Below are 13,862 nucleotides of genomic sequence, written 5' to 3'. Positions count from 1 at the left end.
AGACTGAACTGGAGTTTCTCCTCTTCCGCCTGCGCTATCCTAAAGCAGCTGAATCCTTTGCTTAACGTGCAAAACTTCAACAGAAATAGGGCAAGGAATACAGAGGCAAAAGTGTCCTGTTTTAGCAAGGAAGGTGGGAAAGGCTGCCAAAGTTAATTTGACAGCTTTTACTACTTGTATGGAAACACAAAATCGCGAGAAGTTTGAGAAACAAAAGCTAATCCATCTGAAAGTGTTCATGGCATGACTACAAACAGAGAAAGTAACTACAGAAATCCATCTTCTTGTAGACTGCCCACAGATAGGCCTGGTAGCTGGAACACAGGCTCTGAGTAAGCTCTAGCTGGCTGCCTACACAAAAAAGCCTGGGAAGCTGCTCTCTGGCCAAGCAGGCTTGGAAAGTAGTGTTACTCACCAAGAGTGTACCAGAGCAGTTCCAGAGAGCATGGACGTGGCCATCCGGTCCAGCTTGGTTTGGCACAAGAAGGTGGCTGCATAAACAGTGGTCAGAATGAGATCCAAACCCAAGAGCACTGAAGCCACAAAGTGAAGATGGCATGAGACAAGAGACAGGCCGCCTCGGACAACTAACTGAGACAGGACATAGCAAGTTTAGGTTTGCTTTCTAGGTGCAGGCCATGACTGCTGACAGGGCTGGTGTGTCCAAAGCAGGCTCTTAAGAGGAAGCTCAGGTTTCACCCATGAGCAGAAACGTGTATTCTGACTTCTCAATTCAATGCAAGACCTCACTGACTCACCGCATAAGCTGGTTACTGCGCACGCAGGGATACTTTCCCTCCAGCAAACTTCCTTATGTTGGCATTAATTTCTTTGCCTTCTTTGGCTGCTTGAATTCATTCTCTTTAAAGCACAGAACTGACTTATCTTTCCATACTCGGAATGTGCTCTGCTGTGTGCAGGATGGACTTTGGCATGCCAAGAGCATCCTCCAGAAACCCCCTTGCTGCCCACCTCCTTTGCAGTTGCCTGCTGGGGCACTTGTGATTCTGTTCCAGGAAGCTGGGTCATCTCTGTAACAAATCAGTGTGGAAAGAAGACTTTTATAGAACCATTAGGCTTCTTAAAGAAATAGATCACAGCACATCCATTTCAGACATAAGAAACAGGTATGAGCTGTTGGTTCAGGCCTCTGCTTTGAATAACTGAAACGTAAAGTAGCAAACGGGGGTTAGAAGCATTTGCTTTCAGCGTGGGACTCGGGAAGCTCTTGCATATCCATGATGATCAGATATGTCTCCCATCCTGCTGTTACTGAGCATTTAGGCCAGGCTTTAAGAACCTCAGTTGTAAGGTGCACACAAGATGTGAGTATTTTCCTCATCATTATTGCAGGGGCCGTAAGTGGCAAAAGCAGCTCCTGGTTTGGAACTTGCGGGAAAGCTCGTTATCAGTGGGGCATCCTTGAAACAGCAACCAAGAGCATTAACTTTTAATATTTAATGTAATCCTCAGGCTCTGGGAGAGCAATGTGAGAAATATCCCGTAAAAATCTATTAGTGTTAATAAAATACCACCCAACAGGTTGTCCATTATCAGCAATTAAAGTTTTCAAAGCAGGTCAGAGAACTCCCTGCAATGATTTGTGTGGCCTTTACATCCGTTCTTCTCCTTCTTCCATTTTTTTTTCCCCTTTATTAAACTTTCTCAACTCTTTTTTTTCCTCCCCTCCCTCCCTCCCTCCTACAGCACAGGCTGAGCCCTAACCAGTGAATTATAGCACTAATGAGGTGTTTATACTCTCTGCCCATCAATCACAGATGTGTGTGAGTGAAAGCACCAGCCCATAGTCGGGAAGTGCTGCAGCCTTTGCTGCAGCCAAAGGAGTATTAGACTGCAGCTAGATAAATCCCCTGCTCTTTTCCTTTGTTGCTTTTAGCCTCAGGGCAGGAGCAAATACACTCCAGCTGATTTTCTACACCGCATAAAAACGGGGACATCCTTGTAGCTCACGTATGTAACCTCTGTCCCTCTCATTTGTCTCACTCTACCCCTTAACCCCAGCAATGCAACCTGGAAAGTGATAGCCCAAACAACCAAAGGAGCAGCTAACACAAGGTGCTGTGAAATAAGGCAAGAGCTGTTGTCCCCCCCTCCTTCTGTTTCAATGCTCTTCTCATCTTTTCCTTGGCTATGTCTGGAAAGGAAGGCAGATCTGCTAACATGCCGCTGGTGGCACCCTGAAGGACCAACACTCAGAGCATAATTAGGAATCAGTTAATTTAAGACTTGTTTCATTTCCTAAAAAAAGCAAAAACAAAAACCAGACTTGGATTTTTTTCATAGTGAGGCTTTGGCTTTCTCACTGGCAATGAATTCATCATAAAGAAAATGAAATCTAAATGAATTTATGGAGAACTCCAACAGCTTTACACCTACACACAGAGGGTAACCAAATGAGGTCTCTGTGGTCTCAATTTAGCATCAACTGGTAAAGAGTGGGGCAAGTTCAGATGTGATGCTCACCAAGAACTCCTCAAGGTGCAGCCCCAAAGTCCCTAGGAAGAAGACAAGGAGCTTGTGGCTGGTGTCCCAAGCAGCCCTGCACACCAGCTGGAAGTCTCCGATGTCATCCTTAAGAAAAGGAGTGCTGAGCAAAGAGAAGGAGCTGAAGAGACTCAGCTGTGGCTGCAGGCACTAAAATCAGTTCTTCCAAAGCAGCTGCCTCTGTTCTAGGTTGATTCATGCAAACCCAAGTGTACCCCATGTGCGTGCGTCTTGGTGGGGGAGCCCAGTGCTGTGTGTGCAACGCTGGCAGCCTCCTGCCCCAGGAGCTGTGGTTTTAATCTTACCTCAGCACATATTAGGGTGGAGCAAGCAGTTTTCCCTCATCCTGATGAACGATTAGTATGTAGGGATTTTATATTATTCTTAAAGAAAATCATGTTTTCACTTGAATGGGGCTGATCTCTGTGGTGTTTTCTGGAGCTGTATTCCTCTCTCCTGATTCCCACCTTCCCCCCATTCCAATGAGGGAAATACTCTCTTCTCCTCCTCCCGGTACCCTGATCCATCTTCTGATTCATGCTCTCTTCCTGTAAATAAAGCTCTCCCTGTACTGTGCTCCCTGCCCACACCCTCAGGTGCAGACCCATCAAAGGTGGTCCCTTTGGCTTTATAGCTCTATAGGGGCTCTGTAGCTGAGCACCCATCATCACACTGCCCTTGGGGACAACAGCAGCCTTGGGGCTACCATTTCACTTCATCTGGGACAGGAGATCTCTTGTCTTTCCCCATGTTCATGCCTAGAGCAGAGATTTTTCATGCTTCTCTATCTGTAACCCCACACCCCTTTTGGAAGGAAGCTCCAGGTCCTGGTGCAGCCAGTTCACATCTACTGACAAAAGATCCTGTTCTCCTTACTTTCTTTTCATGAACCCCTTCCCAGTCACTCATGGACCCTCTCAGCCTAACGGTAGAAACACTTGGATGACATTGTCCAGTGCAAATAAAGCCTTTTCTCAGCCCAACTACAGGGTCAGATCCCCACGGGAACCTGGCACGGACCAGAGGGACATCTCTACTGCAGATGGGGTTAACTCACTTTCTAGCAACACGGATAAGCACACTGATAAGTGGCATCAACAACATCACCCTGTGGCCATACTGCTTTTGGTACTCCAGCAAATGCATCTGAAGGTAGCTTGGGTGCCTCATCCTCCCACTCTGTCTGCTGGGAAGACATTTCTTGGGAGGGAGGAAGGATGAGAGGCGGAGAAGGGAGACAAACAAACACTGGGGTTTGTGGTAAGCAGCGGGGAGGGGGGACTTGGCAGCGCCTTGTAGCACAGAAGGAAGTCTTAATACTTGGAGCCAGTTGACTAACCTCACTGGTGACCTTCCATCGCAGGCGCCAGTGCTCTCACACAGGGGAAACAAACAGGAGGAGGCAAAGAAACAGAAGGTGAAAGCAAGCGGTGCAAACATCACTGCAACATAGGGATGGATGCTCCTGTCCCTTGAGAATGATATCTATAACCATAGGGGGAGCGCCAGGAGGGGGAAGCAAACTCACTTCCCTGATGCACCTCACAGATTCCTGCTCCTAAGGGTTATGTTTCTATTTAAGCACCAAAACGAGTGGCTGGATTTTCTCAGGAACTTGGCACACAGAGAAACCGTGGTTTGGAGTGTCCCAAGGGCTGCATGCAAACCGTGGGGTAGGTGTTGTGCAGGCTCAGCCCTGAATCATGCAGGCTGGTGACACGACCAGAGCGCGCGGCAGCTCCCTGACTCACATGCCCAGGATTCCTTCCTACGGAAACCAGAGCGTGGGAGGAGAGGAACCGGGAATGGTGCAGAGCCACATCTCACAGCTGGGAAGAGAGGAGACGCTCCTCGACACGGGAGTTGGGAAACACTGAATATCCCACAGTTCAGCTAAAGCCCCCGGGACTGCTGGGTGAAAAGTTCCCCAAGAACTCAAGTTCTTACAAAGCTTGTCCTGTCTGACATGCCAGGCAACAACAGGACAGGGAGAACAGGGATGCCCTACTCCACCGTGCCTGTGAATGAGGCAATCCCTTTGCATACACATTCATTCTGCTGCTAGAACTGAGCACTCAAAATCTTTGACACTGGAATATGTTAAATACCTCTTTTAGCCCCTTTTTCCTGGGCACAAATGATTATTTACAGTTACATTCATACACAGACCTTAGCAGAGCTAAGCAAATGTTTCCTTCCATCACAGACATGCAGCCACCTCTGAGGAGGAATTAAATAACCACTTAAACCCACAACTTCTACAGTGGAAAATGCATATGCAAGTGTTGATGATGGCCACGAAGTTTCCAAGACAATATGTGCAAGCACGTGGGAGACAGACACCCCACCAGCTCCTCTGGTGAACCCTTCTGCCCCACCTGGCTGCCAGAGCGCTCTACCTTGGAGCAGGGTCCACAGAGAAGAACGTGCCTCCATGCACACCACAGAGCCTGGGAAAGAGGGGGGAGAGCGTGGGCAGCACGGTGGTTTATGGGCAGGAATTCCATGTTTAGGACAATCCTTGGAGTCAGCTGAAAATCATTAAGTTTGGTCACTTGAGTGCTTTTGAAATCCATGCCCCAGCCATGAGTGTGAGGCAGGCCTGCTCCCAGTGACTCATGTGGTGAGCACGCAAGGATCATACATGCAAGAGGACCCACACAACTGAACCAGCTGCGTGAGGTGCAAACCAAAGGAAGAAGTCTAATGAAGGACAGCCTTAAATATGTCACGTGTGGCACTGGTACATTCCACATCATTTCTCCTTGCGCTGCGGCCAGGATGGCAAAACATGTACCCTCCAAAGTCAACAAAGGCTTTTGGACAATGCCCAAGAATCCCTATGTTGAGCTTACTCCAGCAAAGCAAGGGAGAAACGACCAGATCACAGCCAAAGGCTCTATTGCCACAACAGTGGATGAGCATGGAGCCAGCCTGGGCAAGCTGGAGTGACAGACATTGATTCTGTACTGCCAATACAGCATCCGCAAGACCTGCTGAACTTCCTCTGCCTGTTGGATTAAACTATGTATGGAAATAAGAGCCAGAATGGGAGCAGCGAGAAGAAAATGAGGGGGAAATCACGCCCCATAATTTTAAGCTTCTAAAAGGTAGGGATTCATTCCAAGATAATTGTTTAAGTTCACTTTACATGCAGTGGAGAAAGAAACTCCTTGCCAGAATGGAATTTCTCTCATCTTAAATTAGGTGGGATACGTGTTCCTCCTTGCTGTTCTCTGTTAACAAGAAAGGAAACCTAGACAATTAGTTCAGTCTGGATACTTTGCTTAACAAGACTAAAATTAGGAGGGAGGAGTCTTACTTACCCTTAATGTCCTACCCTGGCAAAAGCAACAGGGCCACGAGTGCGGCTTCACTCCCTTGTGCCCTGGCAAACCATCTCCTGCTTCTGCCACCTTTACTCACATGGATCATCACCCAAGCCCTGGAGAAATCAAGGCAACTCCTGACATGAGGATGCCAGAAAGTGGCAAATTCTAACTTGCAGGAATAAAGGCAGGAATTTGGGGAACACAGGGATGAGAGCGGCTTGGCATCACAGTTACTTCAAACATCTCAACCAGTTGCATGAGGAGGTGACAACTTCTCTTTAAACAGCCTATTTGTCATATCTCTGAGCTGCATGAATTAGCAGGTCCTGGCACTTCTCCCAGCTGAGTGCTCCTCCCAGCTTCCTCTCACTAATGGGCACAAGAGCTTGAGCCCATGAACCCTTTTCCTCCTTCACCTTCGCTTGCTCTCTGCTCCCCAGCACACGCAGACCCGTGGTGAGCACAGCTCAGCCATTCTGTGCCGGAAAACAAAGCTGCCGTCAATCCCTGAGTGCAAAGGAGGTGGAAGTCAGCTCCTCTGTGCCAGGTTACACCAGCTCTGCTATCCATGTCATGCCTGGCCTCACTCAACAGCTTCCAGCAGGCTGCACTGATACAATCGGTCTGCCTTGGTCCTGGAAAAGGAGAAGCCATGAAAAACTACCCTGACTCCTGCCTCTTCAAAGTGCTGCTCACAGTTCCTTTCTTTACCTCCTCCCTTCCTTTTCATTCCTGCAATTAGTTCTCCCCCTTCCTCCTTTTCCCCATCTTTCCCCTTTAACAGAGGGAAAACACAAGAAAGGAAACGCAGGCAGCCAAAAGCTCATTAACATACTTGACCTTTCTGAAGGAAATTAATTCCAAATTCCCACATACCGGCTGGGTTGCTTGGTTTTGTCAAAACGGTGCCATCATTAGGGAGGAGAAGAGATGGCTCAAGGGGACGGGGTGTCTGCCACCTCAATGGAACTTGCACCGAGTTACTGAGTGCTGGCACAAATAAAGCAATGACATGGGCCATTCTGTCAGCTTTTCACATGAAATTAATCTTCGTTTCGTTGGCTGTGTAAATTTTTATCACCATGGAGTGGGGGGTGATGAATATAGCAAAGCATCCTGACAGCTATGGCCTGAAAACTCGAGGTTGTCTCAGCATCTTAACCGCAGTGGTGCTGGAACAATTCGTCTCATGTCGTCCCTGTGTGCACGCACACGTGTGCGTGCGTGTGTGCATGTGTGTATTTCTGCCTGGACATGGGAGTGATTCACTGATACTTTCTTTGGACTCGAATGTGCTGTGGCCTGGGAAATGCTTGGGGTTTGGATTTCCTGGCTTGAAGGCAATGGCAAACAAATTAGGGCTTCTCTTTCACTCTCCCAGTCCCAATCCAAAAGCCAGTTTGGATCCCGGCATGCTCTGCTGGAGTTGACAGGACTTCCTCATTGATGATTGAAAGACCAGCTCTGCCTTCTCCTGTGGCTCTGTAGCCTGTTGTTGCTGTTGGTCTCAAGGTGCATGTCGCTTTGCAGAGCAGGTAAGGACATGACATTGTTTGCTGCTAGGAAGGATGTGAGAATAACACACCTCTGCGGTGCTGCATGCACCTTCCCTCCTCCCAGACGGCTCGGAAACACACACACGGGTGCACTGACACAAACAGACTCTCAGACTGAGCCCAGCTACACACCCACACTAAGAGGCAGGGTAAGCATGAAACCACCCTGACTGCACCCCGAGATCCACATCCACAAACACAGCAATGCGCGAACCTGCAGACATCCCAGAATTGCAGTTTACTCTGTGCTCTACTTTATCTGAGACAGATGAGAGACTTAAGCCTTGAGTCCCCATAGAGCAGCAATACAGATATCATAAAGAAGCTTGTCTCTGAAGCAGTCTGATTGATAATGGCCAGAAACAAAGGCACGGAGGCTTGGCTGAGAAGAGTGACCAGGCCTCTGGCCACTATCACGCATGCTGCATTTGGCATCACTTGCTAGTCAAGGGCAACAACTGCTCTTTTCTGAGCAATAAAGAGCAAAGCCAAGCACAGCCATCCCCTGCATCCAAGCTGTCAGTCAGAGGCAATATGCTCAGCAGGAATTGCGCTGCTTACACTTACGGCTTCACGGGGAAAATCAGGACCTGGCTCCTGAATGTAAAGCTTATGTCACTTCCCAAGTTAACCAGTGTTCGTTCTGTACCAAAGTGCACACATGCCAAAGTTTGGACAATGACAGAGGCGTGTCCTGGCAGGAACATCTCCACAGGACTTGCTGGGTGGAAGGATGTACACACCAAACAAGAAATCCCTTTTCAAATGCACACGATGTCTCCATGCAGATGCCCACTGAGGGTGCACACAGGAAGACATACAGAGATGGATGTTCACATTTGGGTATGTTTGGAGATAGCTCACCAATAACTGTTACTAAAGTCTTAAAAGTAAACATACGTGGAAACACAGAATAGATGTCAAGAGCTATTTTTAGTGAAGATATTATCAGTCTTAAGCCATTTCATCAAATTCTGCTCTTGAGCAAATCTCTATTTAGTACCAGAGTGCAGCCTCCCTGACACTGAGCCACAGGTAGCTAAAAACCAAAGATGTATATAAATATGTCTGACATCCCTGTCTGAAAGCTTTCACAGGTCACCCTTCTATCAACCTCTGGTTAACCACCAGTATCACATGTACTCCTACACGCCAGTGGCCCTTGCACTGTGAGGAGTAAAGAAATCAAAGCCCATTCTTCATTCTTTGTTGGGATAGATGAGAGTCTTAAACCTTCTGCTCCTTCAGCATCAGTGGAGAGTTTATGGATAAGTCACAGAATCATGGAATGGGTTGGGTTGGAAGGGACCTTAAAGCTCATCCAGTTCCAACCCCCTGCCACAGGCAGGGACACCTTCCACTAGAGCAGGTTACTCCAAGCCCCATCCGACCTGGCAGCATCTCCCAAGCAGGCTGACCTTACGGGCACAGAAATAGTTGACTAAAAGGAGTTCTTGAGCCTTTACCATGATCCCCATCTAAATAGTAAAGAACTAAATGAGGAAGAATCCCTCTAAGAAACACCACAGAGAAACCTATGCTCTGCTCCAGATCCTGGTTTGAAACTGAACCAATTGTGACAGCCACAAAGCCACATCACCTAATGGCCACCTTACAGGTGGACACTTCACCAAAGCAAGTGTTATGTTAAAACATCATCAGAAACAGAACAGAATTCGATGCTGGGGGAATTTTTTAGCCTAATATTTTAGTCACCAGAATATTTGTATTATCCAGACCTGGATTATCCCAGAGTTCAGCAAATGCTTTTGAATGCAAAATAATGGGAAAAGGCTGCAAAAAGTCAAAGTTTCCTTTAGAATTTTTTCCTTAAAATGAAACCTTGCAGTTGTTTCTGCCATTTTCCCACTCACCTGAGGGGCTGTGCTCAGGTTTCCTCTTTGCTTGAAGCTGAGAAGTGTACAAACAGGGATTCTCCCAGGTAAAGTCTGAAAGTGTGCTGAAAAAGATACCCTTTCCTTTCAGTGTGTGCCTTGCAAGATAATAGGCAGGTAGGAATCCCTGCAGAGTCTGAAGTTCTTTCACACATTAAGTACCGTGTGGTTTTAAACCTGTGATTTGTGGATGATGGGGATGAATCACACAGCTCAGCCTCTAAGTGCTCAGCTATTACCTCCACTGGGGACCATGTTACTGAAGGAGCACTGGCGCTGATAAAAGCACTGAGAGCATTGTTTGTCCTTGGGCACATCATCAGTGGATGCCTGTCTCATATTCCTTCTGAAACACAGGACTTGGACAAAGCAGATATGGTTGTGACCAGTATGGGTACTGGCCACTGGGAAAAGGAAGACATTTCAAATGGCTGAATCCCTCCAAATATGGGGAAGGAAAAAACATTCAGTAGAACTCTAAGGCCTAAAAGAAGAGCAAAGATGGTCAAAGAAGTATAAAAGAGATCCGCTAGCTCATTGAATCCGCCCTGTTCTCCCAAAGATGGATGAGCTTTTCTGACCTCTTGAAGAGAGTCATGGAAGTGCTTGAGTCTCAGATCCACTATGTTTTAGCCCAGACTGGTAAGAAGAAGAGCTCAGGGTTTGGTTTTCTTACTTACTACATTGTCATCAGTCCAGCCCCAGCCAAGAACTTATGGACAACTAGCTGACCTAGGTACCTGGCAGCAGCCTAGCTAACAGGAGCACAGGGCAATCATCCCTAAGTTGTTAGACCCCATCTGGTCTAGACCTGGTTGTGAGCCTGCAAGTACAAACAAGATGCTGATGAACTTGAAATCCAACAGAGAGCCACCATGACAGTCAGGGGCTGAAGCACAGAACCTAGGAAGATGAGCTGAGGGAATGGATTTTGTCTACTTTGTACATGTCTTAGGGGGCATGTAATGGCAGCCTTCTTGATAACACTGGAGGCATAAAAGAAAGACTCAGGCTCTTTGCTCAGGTGTGTGGCAGGGGAGTAACAGACATAAATTAAAGGTCAAAAGAAAGGGCAGAAACTGAAGGAGTGAAGGTTCTGCCTGGATATAAGGAAAAGAAAAACTGGGCTATCACATCTCTGAGCCAGGAGGCTTTAAACATCTGACTGGGTGAAGCTCTCATCACCCTCTTCTGAGTTCAGTGTTGAACCTCCTCGGACTAAACCTCAAGAGGTCCCTTCAGGCCCAATTTACTCATCTCTCCTTCCAAATTCTTTTCAGGGTGTGTAAATGTGTCTGTATCCATGCATGCATGTTTGCAAGAGAGAGGGCACATGTACCGGGGCAGTATATGCGTGTATAAAAGAGCAGGTTGGAGTGTGTATGGGTGTGATTGCACACACCCAAACAAGAGATTTTCTGCCTCTATATGTATGCATGAGTACAGCAAATGAAAAGTATTTGTGCATTTGTAAGCAAGTGTATGTGTCTGTGTACTTACACATCAGTGACATTGCTGCATGAGGGAACACGTATATGTGCACACAAGGGAGCTCAGGAGAGGGAGAGTATGTTTCCAGCTGTATCACAGAAAAGATCTCTGCACTAACAAGAGCATCCTTCTCCCTCTTGCCAGCCCTTTGTGGCTTGTTGAGGTAATGTAGTTTCTGAGGGGGGAGGTCTTATATCTTGAGACAAACCACATACCTCCAGGGTGTGCATCCAGCCTGGAAGAGAGTGGAAGTGAGACAAGAGAACAGTCCAAGTCTCTCTGAGGTGTCACTGTGCGCACACTGAGCGCAGTGACTTGGTCCCATTGGAAGCGATGGGGTGAGAAGAGAGAGCGAGCTTCCTTGAGAGGGCTTCAGAAACAGAAATAGGACAATCCAAACACACTTCCACTTGAAGTCATTCCCCATGTACATTCCCAAAGGGTCAGGGATCCTCTAATATGATCGTAGTTGGAAGAGGTGCTCAAAACCATGAATACAGAGGTATGCGAGGCGCAGTATTAAAATGTGGCGTCAGAATACACATGTAAAGTAACATGTTTGGCATCAAGTGCTCTTAGCCTAAATATTCACCAAAGGAGGTTCTGGTTAACCTCTGATGCTTTAATAACCCTCTTGCCAACCTGGGTAGGAGCAGAGAAGCAGCACTCCCAAATTCCACAGAGATGAATCACTGGGTAACCCCGGGGGACCCTGGTCATGCTGAGGTGCAGGAGAATTGAGACAGACTGCCAAAGAGCAGAGGGCACACTGCGGGATGAGGGAGAGCAGGGGGGATCACAGTGTGCTCAGCAGCATCCTGACTGCAGCCTGCCAGGCACAGTAACAGGAGAGGGGAAAATCCCATCCAAACCCTCCAGTCTCCAGCTTTGACTTTCAGCTCTGCCTTGACTGATGCTGCTCCTGACCGAGTTGCTTTACCAAGCCCTGCTGAGGCTCTGGGTTGCCGTTCATGGGCTGTATTCCAAGCAGTACACAAGCCAGGGAGCTGTACACCCAGCTCATTTCATCTGATAGGATGGCTGAGGGGGACCTTGTAAGGTGGAGATCAGAATAAATGATTTACCAGGGCACTAAAAGATCAAGGCAGTTGTGTCTATAGGATCTCAGAGCATCTAAAGCCTGAAGTGTTATGGCACTTTGAGATCTACCCCCAGGCTGTCAACCTTGCTCCAGCTTCTTGGAGTAAATAATTGTCCTGATCCTCATTAGCTCCAAAAGCTCATGTTCCCTCAAGGAAACAGGCATTGATGAGTATCTGCTTCTCAAGAACACAGAGCCATAAGAAGGATGAAATTGCTATTTTATATTTTAAATAAGATTCCCTGCTGCAGCTCCAGTAGTATGACAAGAACAAGAAAAAGGAAGGCTTTTGAAAATGCCTTTTCAACATGAACTCCAATTCTCACTCCAGGTTTCACTAATTCATTCAATAGAAGACTATCCATTTTGATTCATACTTTGGTCCTTTTCGATATCCGCTTCAAGTCATGGATGTTTCATTGGTAATGTAGCTGTAATGACAAAAAGATCCAGTTCCCCTTAATGAACAGGAACTTTTGGGCTAATGGGGCCATGCCACCACGTTGGTATCAGACTGTTTCCCCCTCAACCACTGTAAACAGTTTCCAATTCCATAAGAAGTCCCACCAAGCTGGAAACATGATGCTCATGAGAGGGCTGCGAGCAAATTCAGTATGCCAGTATTTGAAATGCCACAAGTCATTTGCTGTTGGAGTGAAAATGGCCCTTTCTGATTGCAAAAAGGTTGTATTTTACTCATAAAACTCTATATGGGCAGTCACTAGAGGGGGCCAGAAAGCCACCTTGTAACAACAGGGGCTTGAAAAAGGACAAGGACTTGACTTTTACTCTCTGAGTAGTCCAGTGAGATGAGTAAGGTGAGCTCCAGTGCCTTTGTTTACAACGAATGCCATTTACTCCATGTGCAGTTCCATTTAAAGGAGTGGACATCTTCAAGAAGAAGAGCACCAGCCCCATGAGTAAATGTGACACAGTTTGGTCTTTAAATAGCACTACCCTTTACATGACCTTCCACAATCATAAAATTAAGTCTAGAAAGACCTCCAGGGCAAAATCAAACTGAATTTGTCAAAATGTGTTACAAAGAACATAGTATGCAGCCAACCTAGGTTGGAAACATGTCTCCAAACAGGAAAGAGTTGGAGGTCATGGAGAAAACACAAGAATGGCAGAAGCCAAGTCCATGGTGATATGGGAGGCACACACACTATGCAGAGCATCTCAATGCTCCCCTGGGGTCCAAGAAATGGATGGGTTTTGTTTCAACAGGAGCACTGAAAACCTTCAACCTGAAGTAGGGTCTTGCCACAGCCAGTACAAGCACACTGAGAATCCAGCACCTTGAAGACTTGACAGGCCAAGCACACAAAAGATAGGGAATTTAACAGCAGCTCCAAGGGGCGGTGTGGCCATGCCTGGAAACGAGATTAGCTTTTTGAAAGCCACATTAGTGCTGATGGGAACTTGCCATGTAGATGCATTGCAGGACGCTGCTAGCATCCTGTTACTTTCCAGTTGCAACGAGAACGTCTTTTCTATTAACTCCATTGGGCACCACAACTGCATCCCCGACAGCATCTTCATTCACTACTTTTTGACCATTGAATGCACAGCCATTGGCTCTGCTAAAGAAGGGTGACCACTTTAACCAGGTCTCTTAGCAAGCTGATGCCAAACCAGCAACTGTCTTTGCTGAATGCAGCATGTACCCCAAAGCAAATGGGTAACTGGAGCCCCACAAACCCATTGACTGAGCTCTCCTCACATGCAGATGTCACTAGGAAGGAGGGATGTTCTGGCTACATTAAAGTCCATTAGGTCTTTTGCATCAGCTTTCAAGGTTTTCACCCTTTGGCCCACACACACAAGGGATGTGCCTGAAGAAATTCTAAGGGCCTTTTGAAAGGTGACTAAGAAAGTCCAGCTTCCTGTGAGGAAACACAAGTTTCCTATGAAGGACTTCAGGGACAATGTCTACAAATCCACAAGCTGAAGAACCACTCTCAGTTTAAAGACAGCT

The 13,862-nt window shown here is 47.1% G+C and overlaps 1 long non-coding RNA gene across 1 annotated transcript in view; it reads right to left on the bottom strand.

Moving 5' to 3' along the window:
- The window catches only part of LOC134170080 (uncharacterized), a 30,057-nt gene extending 16,870 nt beyond the window's left edge, over window positions 1-13,187 (bottom strand). Inside the window, exon 1 of the long non-coding RNA XR_009967119.1 lies at window positions 13,051-13,187. This is a non-coding gene — a long non-coding RNA (uncharacterized LOC134170080). The remainder of the gene's footprint in view (window positions 1-13,050) is intronic.
- Window positions 13,188-13,862: the final 675 nt, after the last annotated feature.

Source organism: Pezoporus occidentalis, unplaced genomic scaffold (assembly GCF_034315485.1).
Source record: "Pezoporus occidentalis ecotype Australia unplaced genomic scaffold, CSIRO_AGI_Poc_V1 ctg37, whole genome shotgun sequence".
NCBI lineage: Eukaryota > Metazoa > Chordata > Aves > Psittaciformes > Psittacidae > Pezoporus > Pezoporus occidentalis.
Note: the sequence above shows the minus strand (reverse complement) of the source record. Positions and strands in the feature narration are given on the sequence as shown.